The sequence below is a fragment of the Rhynchophorus ferrugineus genome, unplaced genomic scaffold (genome assembly GCF_030347505.1).
Source record: "Rhynchophorus ferrugineus isolate W39M unplaced genomic scaffold, kcgeb_rfMv2 rfM7, whole genome shotgun sequence".
NCBI classification, from domain to species: Eukaryota; Metazoa; Arthropoda; class Insecta; order Coleoptera; family Curculionidae; genus Rhynchophorus; species Rhynchophorus ferrugineus.
Window position 1 is genome coordinate 22,687,778 of NW_027472586.1, and position 12,997 is coordinate 22,700,774.

A 12,997-nucleotide genomic window follows, 5' to 3' on the forward strand; every position below is an offset into this window, starting at 1 on the left:
AAATCGCTAATTCATAAGACCATTTTACAATTTTGACCCAAGTTAGAAGAAGAGCCAATATTGTAAAATGTCGATAGTCCATATCTCGGAAACTATAAGAGATAATGCAATTTGGCAATCGGCAACGTAATTAGCATGCCGAATATTACTTGGAATGTGAATTACAACGAAATCGCTAATTCATAAGACCATTTTACAATTCTGGCTCAAGTTAGAAGCAGAGCCAATATTGCAAGATGTCGATAGTCCATATCTCGGAAACTATAAGAGATAATGCAATCTGGCAATCGGCAACGTAATTAGCATGCCGAATATTACTTGGAATGTGAATTGGAGCGAAATTGCTAATTCATAAGACCATTTTACAATTTTGACCCAAGTTAGAAGCAGAGCCAATATTGTAAAATGTCGATAGTCCATATCTCGGAAACTATAAGAGATAATGCAATTTGGCAATCGGCAACGTAATTAGCATGCCGAATATTACTTGGAATGTGAATTACAACGAAATCGCTAATTCATAAGACCATTTTACAATTCTGGCCCAAGTTAGAAGCAGAGCCAATATTGCAAGATGTCGATAGTCCATATCTCGGAAACTATAAGAGATAATGCAATTTGGCAATCGGCAACGTAATTAGCATGCCGAATATTACTTGGAATGTGAACTGGAGCGAAATCGCTAATTCATAAGACCATTTTACAATTTTGACCCAAGTTAGAATAAGGGCCAATATTGTAAAATGTCGATAGTCCATATCTCGGAAACTATAAGAGATAATGCAATTTGGCAATCGGCAACGTAATTAGCATGCCGAATATTACTTGGAATGTGAATTACAACGAAATCGCTAATTCATAAGACCCTTTTACAATTCTGGCCCAAGTTAGAAGCAGAGCCAATATTGCAAGATGTCGATAGTCCATATCTCGGAAACTATAAGAGATAATGCAATTTGGCAATCGGCAACGTAATTAGCATGCCGAATATTACTTGGAATGTGAATTACAACGAAATCGCTAATTCATAAGACCATTTTACAATTCTGGCCCAAGTTAGAAGCAGAGCCAATATTGCAAGATGTCGATAGTCCATATCTCGGAAACTATAAGAGATAATGCAATTTGGCAATCGGCAACGTAATTAGCATGCCGAATATTACTTGGAATGTGAATTGGAGCCGAAATCGCTAATTCATAAGACCATTTTACAATTCTGGCCCAAGTTAGAAGCAGAGCCAATATTGCAAGATGTCGATGGTCCATATCTCGGAAACTATAAGAGATAATGCAATTTGGCAATCGGCAACGTAATTAGCATGCCGAATATTACTTGGAATGTGAATTACAACGAAATCGCTAATTCATAAGACCATTTTACAATTCTGGCCCAAGTTAGAAGCAGAGCCAATATTGCAAGATGTCGATAGTCCATATCTCGGAAACTATAAGAGATAATGCAATTTGGCAATCGGCAACGTAATTAGCATGCCGAATATTACTTGGAATGTGAATTACAACGAAATCGCTAATTCATAAGACCATTTTACAATTCTGGCCCAAGTTAGAAGCAGAGCCAATATTGCAAGATGTCGATAGTCCATATCTCGGAAACTATAAGAGATAATGCAATTTGGCAATCGGTAACGTAATTAGCATGCCAAATATTACTTGGAATGTGAATTGGAGCGAAACTGCTAATTCATAAGACCATTTTACAATTTTGACCCAAGTTAGAAGCAGAGCCAATATTGTAAAATGTCGATGGTCCATATCTCGGAAACTATAAGAGATAATGCAATTTGGCCATCGACAGTGTAATTAGCATGCCGAATATTACTTGGAATGTGAATTACAACGAAATCGCTAATTCATAAGACCATTTTACAATTTTGACCCAAGTTAGAAGCAGAGCCAATATTGCAAGATGTCGATAGTCCATATCTCGGAAACTATAAGAGATAATGCAATTTGGCAATCGGCAACGTAATTAGCATGCCGAATATTACTTGGAATGTGAATTACAACAAAATCGCTAATTCATAAGACCATTTTACAATTCTGGCCCAAGTTAGAAGCAGAGCCAATATTGCAAGATGTCGATAGTCCATATCTCGGAAACTATAAGAGATAATGCAATTTGGCAATCAGCAACGTAATTAGCATGCCGAATATTACTTGGAATGTGAATTGGAGCGAAATCGCTAATTCATAAGACCATTTTACAATTCTGGCCCAAGTTAGAAGCAGAGTCAATATTGCAAGATGTCGATAGTCCATATCTCGGAAACTATAAGAGATAATGCAATTTGGCAATCGGCAACGTAATTAGCATGCCGAATATTACTTTGAATGTGAACTGGAGCGAAATCGCTAATTCATAAGACCATTTTACAATTTTGACCCAAGTTAGAAGAAGAGCCAATATTGTAAAATGTCGATAGTCCATATCTCGGAAACTATAAGAGATAATACAATTTGGCAATCGGCAACATAATTAGCATGCCGAATATTACTTGGAATGTGAATTACAACGAAATCGCTAATTCATAAGACCATTTTACAATTCTGGCTCAAGTTAGAAGCAGAGCCAATATTGCAAGATGTCGATAGTCCATATCTCGGAAACTATAAGAGATAATGCAATTTGGCAATAGGCAACGTAATTAGCATGCCGAATATTACTTGGAATGTGAATTACAACGAAATCGCTAATTCATAAGACCATTTTACAATTCTGGCCCAAGTTAGAAGCAGAGCCAATATTGCAAGATGTCGATAGTCCATATCTCGGAAACTATAAGAGATAATGCAATTTGGCAATCGGCAACGTAATTAGCATGCCGAATATTACTTGGAATGTGAATTACAACGAAATCGCTAATTCATAAGACCATTTTACAATTTTGACCCAAGTTAGAAGCAGAGCCAATATTGCAAGATGTCGATAGTCCATATCTCGGAAACTATAAGAGATAATGCAATTTGGCAATCGGCAACGTAATTAGCATGCCGAATATTACTTGGAATGTGAATTACAACAAAATCGCTAATTCATAAGACCATTTTACAATTCTGGCCCAAGTTAGAAGCAGAGCCAATATTGCAAGATGTCGATAGTCCATATCTCGGAAACTATAAGAGATAATGCAATTTGGCAATCAGCAACGTAATTAGCATGCCGAATATTACTTGGAATGTGAATTGGAGCGAAATCGCTAATTCATAAGACCATTTTACAATTCTGGCCCAAGTTAGAAGCAGAGTCAATATTGCAAGATGTCGATAGTCCATATCTCGGAAACTATAAGAGATAATGCAATTTGGCAATCGGCAACGTAATTAGCATGCCGAATATTACTTTGAATGTGAACTGGAGCGAAATCGCTAATTCATAAGACCATTTTACAATTTTGACCCAAGTTAGAAGAAGAGCCAATATTGTAAAATGTCGATAGTCCATATCTCGGAAACTATAAGAGATAATGCAATTTGGCAATCGGCAACATAATTAGCATGCCGAATATTACTTGGAATGTGAATTACAACGAAATCGCTAATTCATAAGACCATTTTACAATTCTGGCTCAAGTTAGAAGCAGAGCCAATATTGCAAGATGTCGATAGTCCATATCTCGGAAACTATAAGAGATAATGCAATTTGGCAATAGGCAACGTAATTAGCATGCCGAATATTACTTGGAATGTGAATTACAACGAAATCGCTAATTCATAAGACCATTTTACAATTCTGGCCCAAGTTAGAGGCAGAGCCAATATTGCAAGATGTCGATAGTCCATATCTCGGAAACTATAAGAGATAATGCAATTTGGCAATCGGCAACGTAATTAGCATGCCGAATATTACTTGGAATGTGAATTGGAGCGAAATTGCTAATTCATAAGACCATTTTACAATTTTGACCCAAGTTAGAAGCAGAGCCAATATTGTAAAATGTCGATAGTCCATATCTCGGAAACTATAAGAGATAATGCAATTTGGCAATAGGCAACGTAATTAGCATGCCGAATATTACTTGGAATGTGAATTACAACGAAATCGCTAATTCATAAGACCATTTTACAATTCTGGCCCAAGTTAGAAGCAGAGCCAATATTGCAAGATGTCGATAGTCCATATCTCGGAAACTATAAGAGATAATGCAATTTGGCAATCGGCAACGTAATTAGCATGCCGAATATTACTTGGAATGTGAATTACAACGAAATCGCTAATTCATAAGACCATTTTACAATTCTGGCCCAAGTTAGTAGCAGTGCCAATATTGCAAGATGTCGATAGTCCATATCTCGGAAACTATAAGAGATAATGCAATTTGGCAATCGGCAACATAATTAGCATGCCGAATATTACTTGGAATGTGAATTACAACGAAATCGCTAATTCATAAGACCATTTTACAATTTTGACCCAAGTTAGAAGCAGAGCCAATATTGCAAGATGTCGATAGTCCATATCTCGGAAACTATAAGAGATAATGCAATTTGGCAATCGGCAACGTAATTAGCATGCCGAATATTACTTGGAATGTGAATTACAACAAAATCGCTAATTCATAAGACCATTTTACAATTCTGGCCCAAGTTAGAAGCAGAGCCAATATTGCAAGATGTCGATAGTCCATATCTCGGAAACTATAAGAGATAATGCAATTTGGCAATCAGCAACGTAATTAGCATGCCGAATATTACTTGGAATGTGAATTGGAGCGAAATCGCTAATTCATAAGACCATTTTACAATTCTGGCCCAAGTTAGAAGCAGAGTCAATATTGCAAGATGTCGATAGTCCATATCTCGGAAACTATAAGAGATAATGCAATTTGGCAATCGGCAACGTAATTAGCATGCCGAATATTACTTTGAATGTGAACTGGAGCGAAATCGCTAATTCATAAGACCATTTTACAATTTTGACCCAAGTTAGAAGAAGAGCCAATATTGTAAAATGTCGATAGTCCATATCTCGGAAACTATAAGAGATAATACAATTTGGCAATCGGCAACATAATTAGCATGCCGAATATTACTTGGAATGTGAATTACAACGAAATCGCTAATTCATAAGACCATTTTACAATTCTGGCTCAAGTTAGAAGCAGAGCCAATATTGCAAGATGTCGATAGTCCATATCTCGGAAACTATAAGAGATAATGCAATTTGGCAATAGGCAACGTAATTAGCATGCCGAATATTACTTGGAATGTGAATTACAACGAAATCGCTAATTCATAAGACCATTTTACAATTCTGGCCCAAGTTAGAAGCAGAGCCAATATTGCAAGATGTCGATAGTCCATATCTCGGAAACTATAAGAGATAATGCAATTTGGCAATCGGCAACGTAATTAGCATGCCGAATATTACTTGGAATGTGAATTACAACGAAATCGCTAATTCATAAGACCATTTTACAATTTTGACCCAAGTTAGAAGCAGAGCCAATATTGCAAGATGTCGATAGTCCATATCTCGGAAACTATAAGAGATAATGCAATTTGGCAATCGGCAACGTAATTAGCATGCCGAATATTACTTGGAATGTGAATTACAACAAAATCGCTAATTCATAAGACCATTTTACAATTCTGGCCCAAGTTAGAAGCAGAGCCAATATTGCAAGATGTCGATAGTCCATATCTCGGAAACTATAAGAGATAATGCAATTTGGCAATCAGCAACGTAATTAGCATGCCGAATATTACTTGGAATGTGAATTGGAGCGAAATCGCTAATTCATAAGACCATTTTACAATTCTGGCCCAAGTTAGAAGCAGAGTCAATATTGCAAGATGTCGATAGTCCATATCTCGGAAACTATAAGAGATAATGCAATTTGGCAATCGGCAACGTAATTAGCATGCCGAATATTACTTTGAATGTGAACTGGAGCGAAATCGCTAATTCATAAGACCATTTTACAATTTTGACCCAAGTTAGAAGAAGAGCCAATATTGTAAAATGTCGATAGTCCATATCTCGGAAACTATAAGAGATAATGCAATTTGGCAATCGGCAACATAATTAGCATGCCGAATATTACTTGGAATGTGAATTACAACGAAATCGCTAATTCATAAGACCATTTTACAATTCTGGCTCAAGTTAGAAGCAGAGCCAATATTGCAAGATGTCGATAGTCCATATCTCGGAAACTATAAGAGATAATGCAATTTGGCAATAGGCAACGTAATTAGCATGCCGAATATTACTTGGAATGTGAATTACAACGAAATCGCTAATTCATAAGACCATTTTACAATTCTGGCCCAAGTTAGAGGCAGAGCCAATATTGCAAGATGTCGATAGTCCATATCTCGGAAACTATAAGAGATAATGCAATTTGGCAATCGGCAACGTAATTAGCATGCCGAATATTACTTGGAATGTGAATTGGAGCGAAATTGCTAATTCATAAGACCATTTTACAATTTTGACCCAAGTTAGAAGCAGAGCCAATATTGTAAAATGTCGATAGTCCATATCTCGGAAACTATAAGAGATAATGCAATTTGGCAATAGGCAACGTAATTAGCATGCCGAATATTACTTGGAATGTGAATTACAACGAAATCGCTAATTCATAAGACCATTTTACAATTCTGGCCCAAGTTAGAAGCAGAGCCAATATTGCAAGATGTCGATAGTCCATATCTCGGAAACTATAAGAGATAATGCAATTTGGCAATCGGCAACGTAATTAGCATGCCGAATATTACTTGGAATGTGAATTACAACGAAATCGCTAATTCATAAGACCATTTTACAATTCTGGCCCAAGTTAGTAGCAGTGCCAATATTGCAAGATGTCGATAGTCCATATCTCGGAAACTATAAGAGATAATGCAATTTGGCAATCGGCAACGTAATTAGCATGCCGAATATTACTTGGAATGTGAATTACAACGAAATCGCTAATTCATAAGACCATTTTACAATTCTGGCCCAAGTTAGAAGCAGAGCCAATATTGCAAGATGTCGATAGTCCATATCTCGGAAACTATAAGAGATAATGCAATTTGGCAATCGGCAACGTAATTAGCATGCCGAATATTACTTAGAATGTGAATTGGAGCCGAAATCGCTAATTCATAAGACCATTTTACAATTCTGGCCCAAGTTAGAAGCAGAGCCAATATTGCAAGATGTCGATAGTCCATATCTCGGAAACTATAAGTGATAATGCAATTTGGCAATCGGCAACGTAATTAGCATGCCGAATATTACTTGGAATGTGAATTACAACGAAATCGCTAATTCATAAGACCATTTTACAATTCTGGCCCAAGTTAGAAGCAGAGCCAATATTGCAAGATGTCGATAGTCCATATCTCGGAAACTATAAGAGATAATGCAATTTGGCAATCGGCAACGTAATTAGCATGCCGAATATTACTTGGAATGTGAATTGGTGCGAGATTGCTAATTCATAAGACCATTTTACAATTTTGACCCAAGTTAGAAGCAGAGCCAATATTGTAAAATGTCGATAGTCCATATCTCGGAAACTATAAGAGATAATGCAATTTGGCAATCGGCAACGTAATTAGCATGCCGAATATTACTTGGAATGTGAATTACAACGAAATCGCTAATTCAGAGGACCATTTTACAATTCTGACCCAAGTTAGAAGCAGAGCCAATATTGCAAGATGTCGATAGTCCATATCTCGGAAACTATAAGAGATAATGCAATTTGGCAATCGGCAACGTAATTAGCATGCCGAATATTACTTGGAATGTGAATTACGACGAAATCGCTAATTCATAAGACCATTTTACAATTCTGGCCCAAGTTAGAAGCAGAGCCAATATTGCAAGATGTCGATAGTCCATATCTCGGAAACTATAAGAGATAATGCAATTTGGCAATCGGCAACGTAATTAGCATGCCGAATATTACTTGGAATGTGAATTGGAGCGAAATCGCTAATTCATAAGACCACTTTACAATTTTGACCCAAGTTAGAAGCAGAGCCAATATTGTAAAATGTCGATAGTCCATATCTCGGAAACTATAAGAGATAATGCAATTTGGCAATCGGCAACGTAATTAGCATGCCGAATATTACTTGGAATGTGAATTACAACGAAATCGCTAATTCATAAGACCATTTTACAATTCTGGCCCAAGTTAGAAGCAGAGCCAATATTGCAAGATGTCGATAGTCCATATCTCGGAAACTATAAGAGATAATGCAATTTGGCAATCGGCAACGTAATTAGCATGCGGAATATTACTTGGAATGTGAATTGGAGCCGAAATGGCTAATTCATAAGACCATTTTACAATTCTGGCCCAAGTTAGAAGCAGAGCCAATATTGCAAGATGTCTATAGTCCATATCTCGGAAACTATAAGAGATAATGCAATTTGGCAATCGGCAACGTAATTAGCATGCCGAATATTACTTGGAATGTGAATTACAATGAAATCGCTAATTCATAAGACCATTTTACAATTCTGGCCCAAGTTAGAAGCAGAGCCAATATTGCAAGATGTCGATAGTCCATATCTCGGAAACTATAAGAGATAATGCAATTTGGCAATCGGCAACGTAATTAGCATGCCGAATATTACTTGGAATGTGAATTACAACGAAATCGCTAAATCATAAGACCATTTTACAATTCTGGCCCAAGTTAGAAGCAGAGCCAATATTGCAAGATGTCGATAGTCCATATCTCGGAAACTATAAGAGATAATGCAATTTGGCAATCGGCAACGTAATTAGCATGCCGAATATTACTTGGAATGTGAATTGGAGCGAAATCGCTAATTCATAAGATCACTTTACAATTTTGACCCAAGTTAGAAGCAGAGCCAATATTGTAAAATGTCGATAGTCCATATCTCGGAAACTATAAGAGATAATGCAATTTGGCAATCGGCAACGTAATTAGCATGCCGAATATTACTTGGAATGTGAATTACAACGAAATCGCTAATTCATAAGACCATTTTACAATTCTGACCCAAGTTAGAAGCAGAGCCAATATTGCAAGATGTCGATAGTCCATATCTCGGAAACTATAAGAGATAATGCAATTTGGCAATCGGTAACGTAATTAGCATGCCGAATATTACTTGGAATGTGAATTACAACGAAATCGCTAATTCATAAGACCATTTTACAATTCTGGCCCAAGTTAGAAGCAGAGCCAATATTGCAAGATGTCGATAGTCCATATCTCGGAAACTATAAGAGATAATGCAATTTGGCAATCGGCAACGTAATTAGCATGCCGAATATTACTTGGAATGTGAATTGGAGCGAAATCGCTAATTCATAAGACCACTTTACAATTTTGACCCAAGTTAGAAGCAGAGCCAATATTGTAAAATGTCGATAGTCCATATCTCGGAAACTATAAGAGATAATGCAATTTGGCAATCGGCAACGTAATTAGCATGCCGAATATTACTTGGAATGTGAATTACAACGAAATCGCTAATTCATAAGACCATTTTACAATTCTGGCCCAAGTTAGAAGCAGAGCCAATATTGCAAGATGTCGATAGTCCATATCTCAGAAACTATAAGAGATAATGCAATTTGGCAATCGGCAACGTAATTAGCATGCCGAATATTACTTGGAATGTGAATTGGAGCGAAATTGCTAATTCATAAGACCATTTTACAATTTTGACCCAAGTTAGAAGCAGAGCCAATATTGTAAAATGTCGATGGTCCATATCTCGGAAACTATAAGAGATAATGCAATTTGGCCATCGGCAGTGTAATTAGCATGCCGAATATTACTTGGAATGTGAATTACAACGAAATCGCTAATTCATAAGACCATTTTACAATTTTGACCCAAGTTAGAAGCAGAGCCAATATTGCAAGATGTCGATAGTCCATATCTCGGAAACTATAAGAGATAATGCAATTTGGCAATCGGCAACGTAATTACCATGCCGAATATTACTTGGAATGTGAATTACAACAAAATCGCTAATTCATAAGACCATTTTACAATTTTGACCCAAGTTAGAAGCAGAGCCAATATTGTAAAATGTCGATAGTCCATATCTCGGAAACTATAAGAGATAATGCAATTTGGCAATCGGCAACGTAATTAGCATGCCGAATATTACTTGGAATGTGAATTACAACGAAATCGCTAATTCATAAGACCATTTTACAATTCTGGCCCAAGTTAGAAGCAGAGCCAATATTGCAAGATGTCGATAGTCCATATCTCGGAAACTATAAGAGATAATGCAATTTGGCAATCGGCAACGTAATTAGCATGCCGAATATTACTTGGAATGTGAATTACAACGAAATCGCTAATTCATAAGACAATTTTACAATTCTGGCCCAAGTTAGAAGCAGAGCCAATATTGCAAGATGTCGATAGTCCATATCTCGGAAACTATAAGAGATAATGCAATTTGGCAATCGGCAACGTAATTAGCATGCCGAATATCACTTGGAATGTGAATTACAACGAAATCGCTAATTCATAAGACCATTTTACAATTCTGGCCCAAGTTAGAAGCAGAGCCAATATTGCAAGATGTCGATAGTCCATATCTCAGAAACTATAAGAGATAATGCAATTTGGCAATCGGCAACGTAATTAGCATGCCGAATATTACTTGGAATGTGAATTGGAGCGAAATTGCTAATTCATAAGACCATTTTACAATTTTGAACCAAGTTAGAAGCAGAGCCAATATTGTAAAATGTCGATGATCCATATCTCGGAAACTATAAGAGATAATGCAATTTGGCCATCGGCAGTGTAATTAGCATGCCGAATATTACTTGGAAAGTGAATTACAACGAAATCGCTAATTCATAAGACCATTTTACAATTTTGACCCAAGTTAGAAGCAGAGCCAATATTGCAAGATGTCGATAGTCCATATCTCGGAAACTATAAGAGATAATGCAATTTGGCAATCGGCAACGTAATTAGCATGCCGAATATTACTTGGAATGTGAATTACAACAAAATCGCTAATTCATAAGACCATTTTACAATTCTGGCCCAAGTTAGAAGCAGAGCCAATATTGCAAGATGTCGATAGTCCATATCTCAGAAACTGTAAGAGATAATGCAATTTGGCAATCGGCAACGTAATTAGCATGCCGAATATTACTTGGAATGTGAATTGGAGCGAAATCGCTAATTCATAAGGCCATTTTACAATTTTGACCCAAGTTAGAAGAAGAGCCAATATTGTAAAATGTCGATAGTCCATATCTCGGAAACTATAATAGATAATGCAATTTGGCAATCGGCAACGTAATTAGCATGCCGAATATTACTTGGAATGTGAATTACAACGAAATCGCTAATTCATAAGACCATTTTACAATTCTGGCTCAAGTTAGAAGCAGAGCCAATATTGCAAGATGTCGATAGTCCATATCTCGGAAACTATAAGAGATAATGCAATCTGGCAATCGGCAACGTAATTAGCATGCCGAATATTACTTGGAATGTGAATTGGAGCGAAATTGCTAATTCATAAGACCATTTTACAATTTTGACCCAAGTTAGAAGCAGAGCCAATATTGTAAAATGTCGATAGTCCATATCTCGGAAACTATAAGAGATAATGCAATTTGGCAATCGGCAACGTAATTAGCATGCCGAATATTACTTGGAATGTGAATTACAACGAAATCGCTAATTCATAAGACCATTTTACAATTCTGGCCCAAGTTAGAAGCAGAGCCAATATTGCAAGATGTCGATAGTCCATATCTCGGAAACTATAAGAGATAATGCAATTTGGCAATCGGCAACGTAATTAGCATGCCGAATATTACTTGGAATGTGAATTACAACGAAATCGCTAATTCATAAGACCATTTTACAATTCTGGCCCAAGTTAGAAGCAGAGCCAATATTGCAAGATGTCGAAAGTCCATATCTCGGAAACTATAAGAGATAATGCAATTTGGCAATCGGCAACGTAATTAGCATGCCGAATATTACTTGGAATGTGAATTACAACGAAATCGCTAATTCATAAGACCATTTTACAATTCTGGCCCAAGTTAGAAGCAGAGCCAATATTGCAAGATGTCGATAGTCCATATCTCGGAAACTATAAGAGATAATGCAATTTGGCAATCGGCAACGTAATTAGCATGCCGAATATTACTTGGAATGTGAATTGGAGCCGAAATCGCTAATTCATAAGACCATTTTACAATTCTGGCCCAAGTTAGAAGCAGAGCCAATATTGCAAGATGTCGATAGTCCATATCTCGGAAACTATAAGAGATAATGCAATTTGGCAATCGGCAACGTAATTAGCATGCCGAATATTACTTGGAATGTGAATTACAACGAAATCGCTAATTCATAAGACCATTTTACAATTCTGGCCCAAGTTAGAAGCAGAGCCAATATTGCAAGATGTCGATAGTCCATATCTCGGAAACTATAAGAGATAATGCAATTTGGCAATCGGCAACGTAATTAGCATGCCGAATATTACTTGGAATGTGAATTACAACGAAATCGCTAATTCATAAGACCCTTTTACAATTCTGGCCCAAGTTAGAAGCAGAGCCAATATTGCAAGATGTCGATAGTCCATATCTCAGAAACTATAAGAGATAATGCAATTTGGCAATCGGCAACGTAATTAGCATGCCAAATATTACTTGGAATGTGAATTGGAGCGAAACTGCTAATTCATAAGACCATTTTACAATTTTGACCCAAGTTAGAAGCAGAGCCAATATTGTAAAATGTCGATGGTCCATATCTCGGGAACTATAAGAGATAATGCAATTTGGCCATCGACAGTGTAATTAGCATGCCGAATATTACTTGGAATGTGAATTACAACGAAATCGCTAATTCATAAGACCATTTTACAATTTTGACCCAAGTTAGAAGCAGAGCCAATATTGCAAGATGTCGATAGTCCATATCTCGGAAACTATAAGAGATAATGCAATTTGGCAATCGGCAACGTAATTAGCATGCCGAATATTAA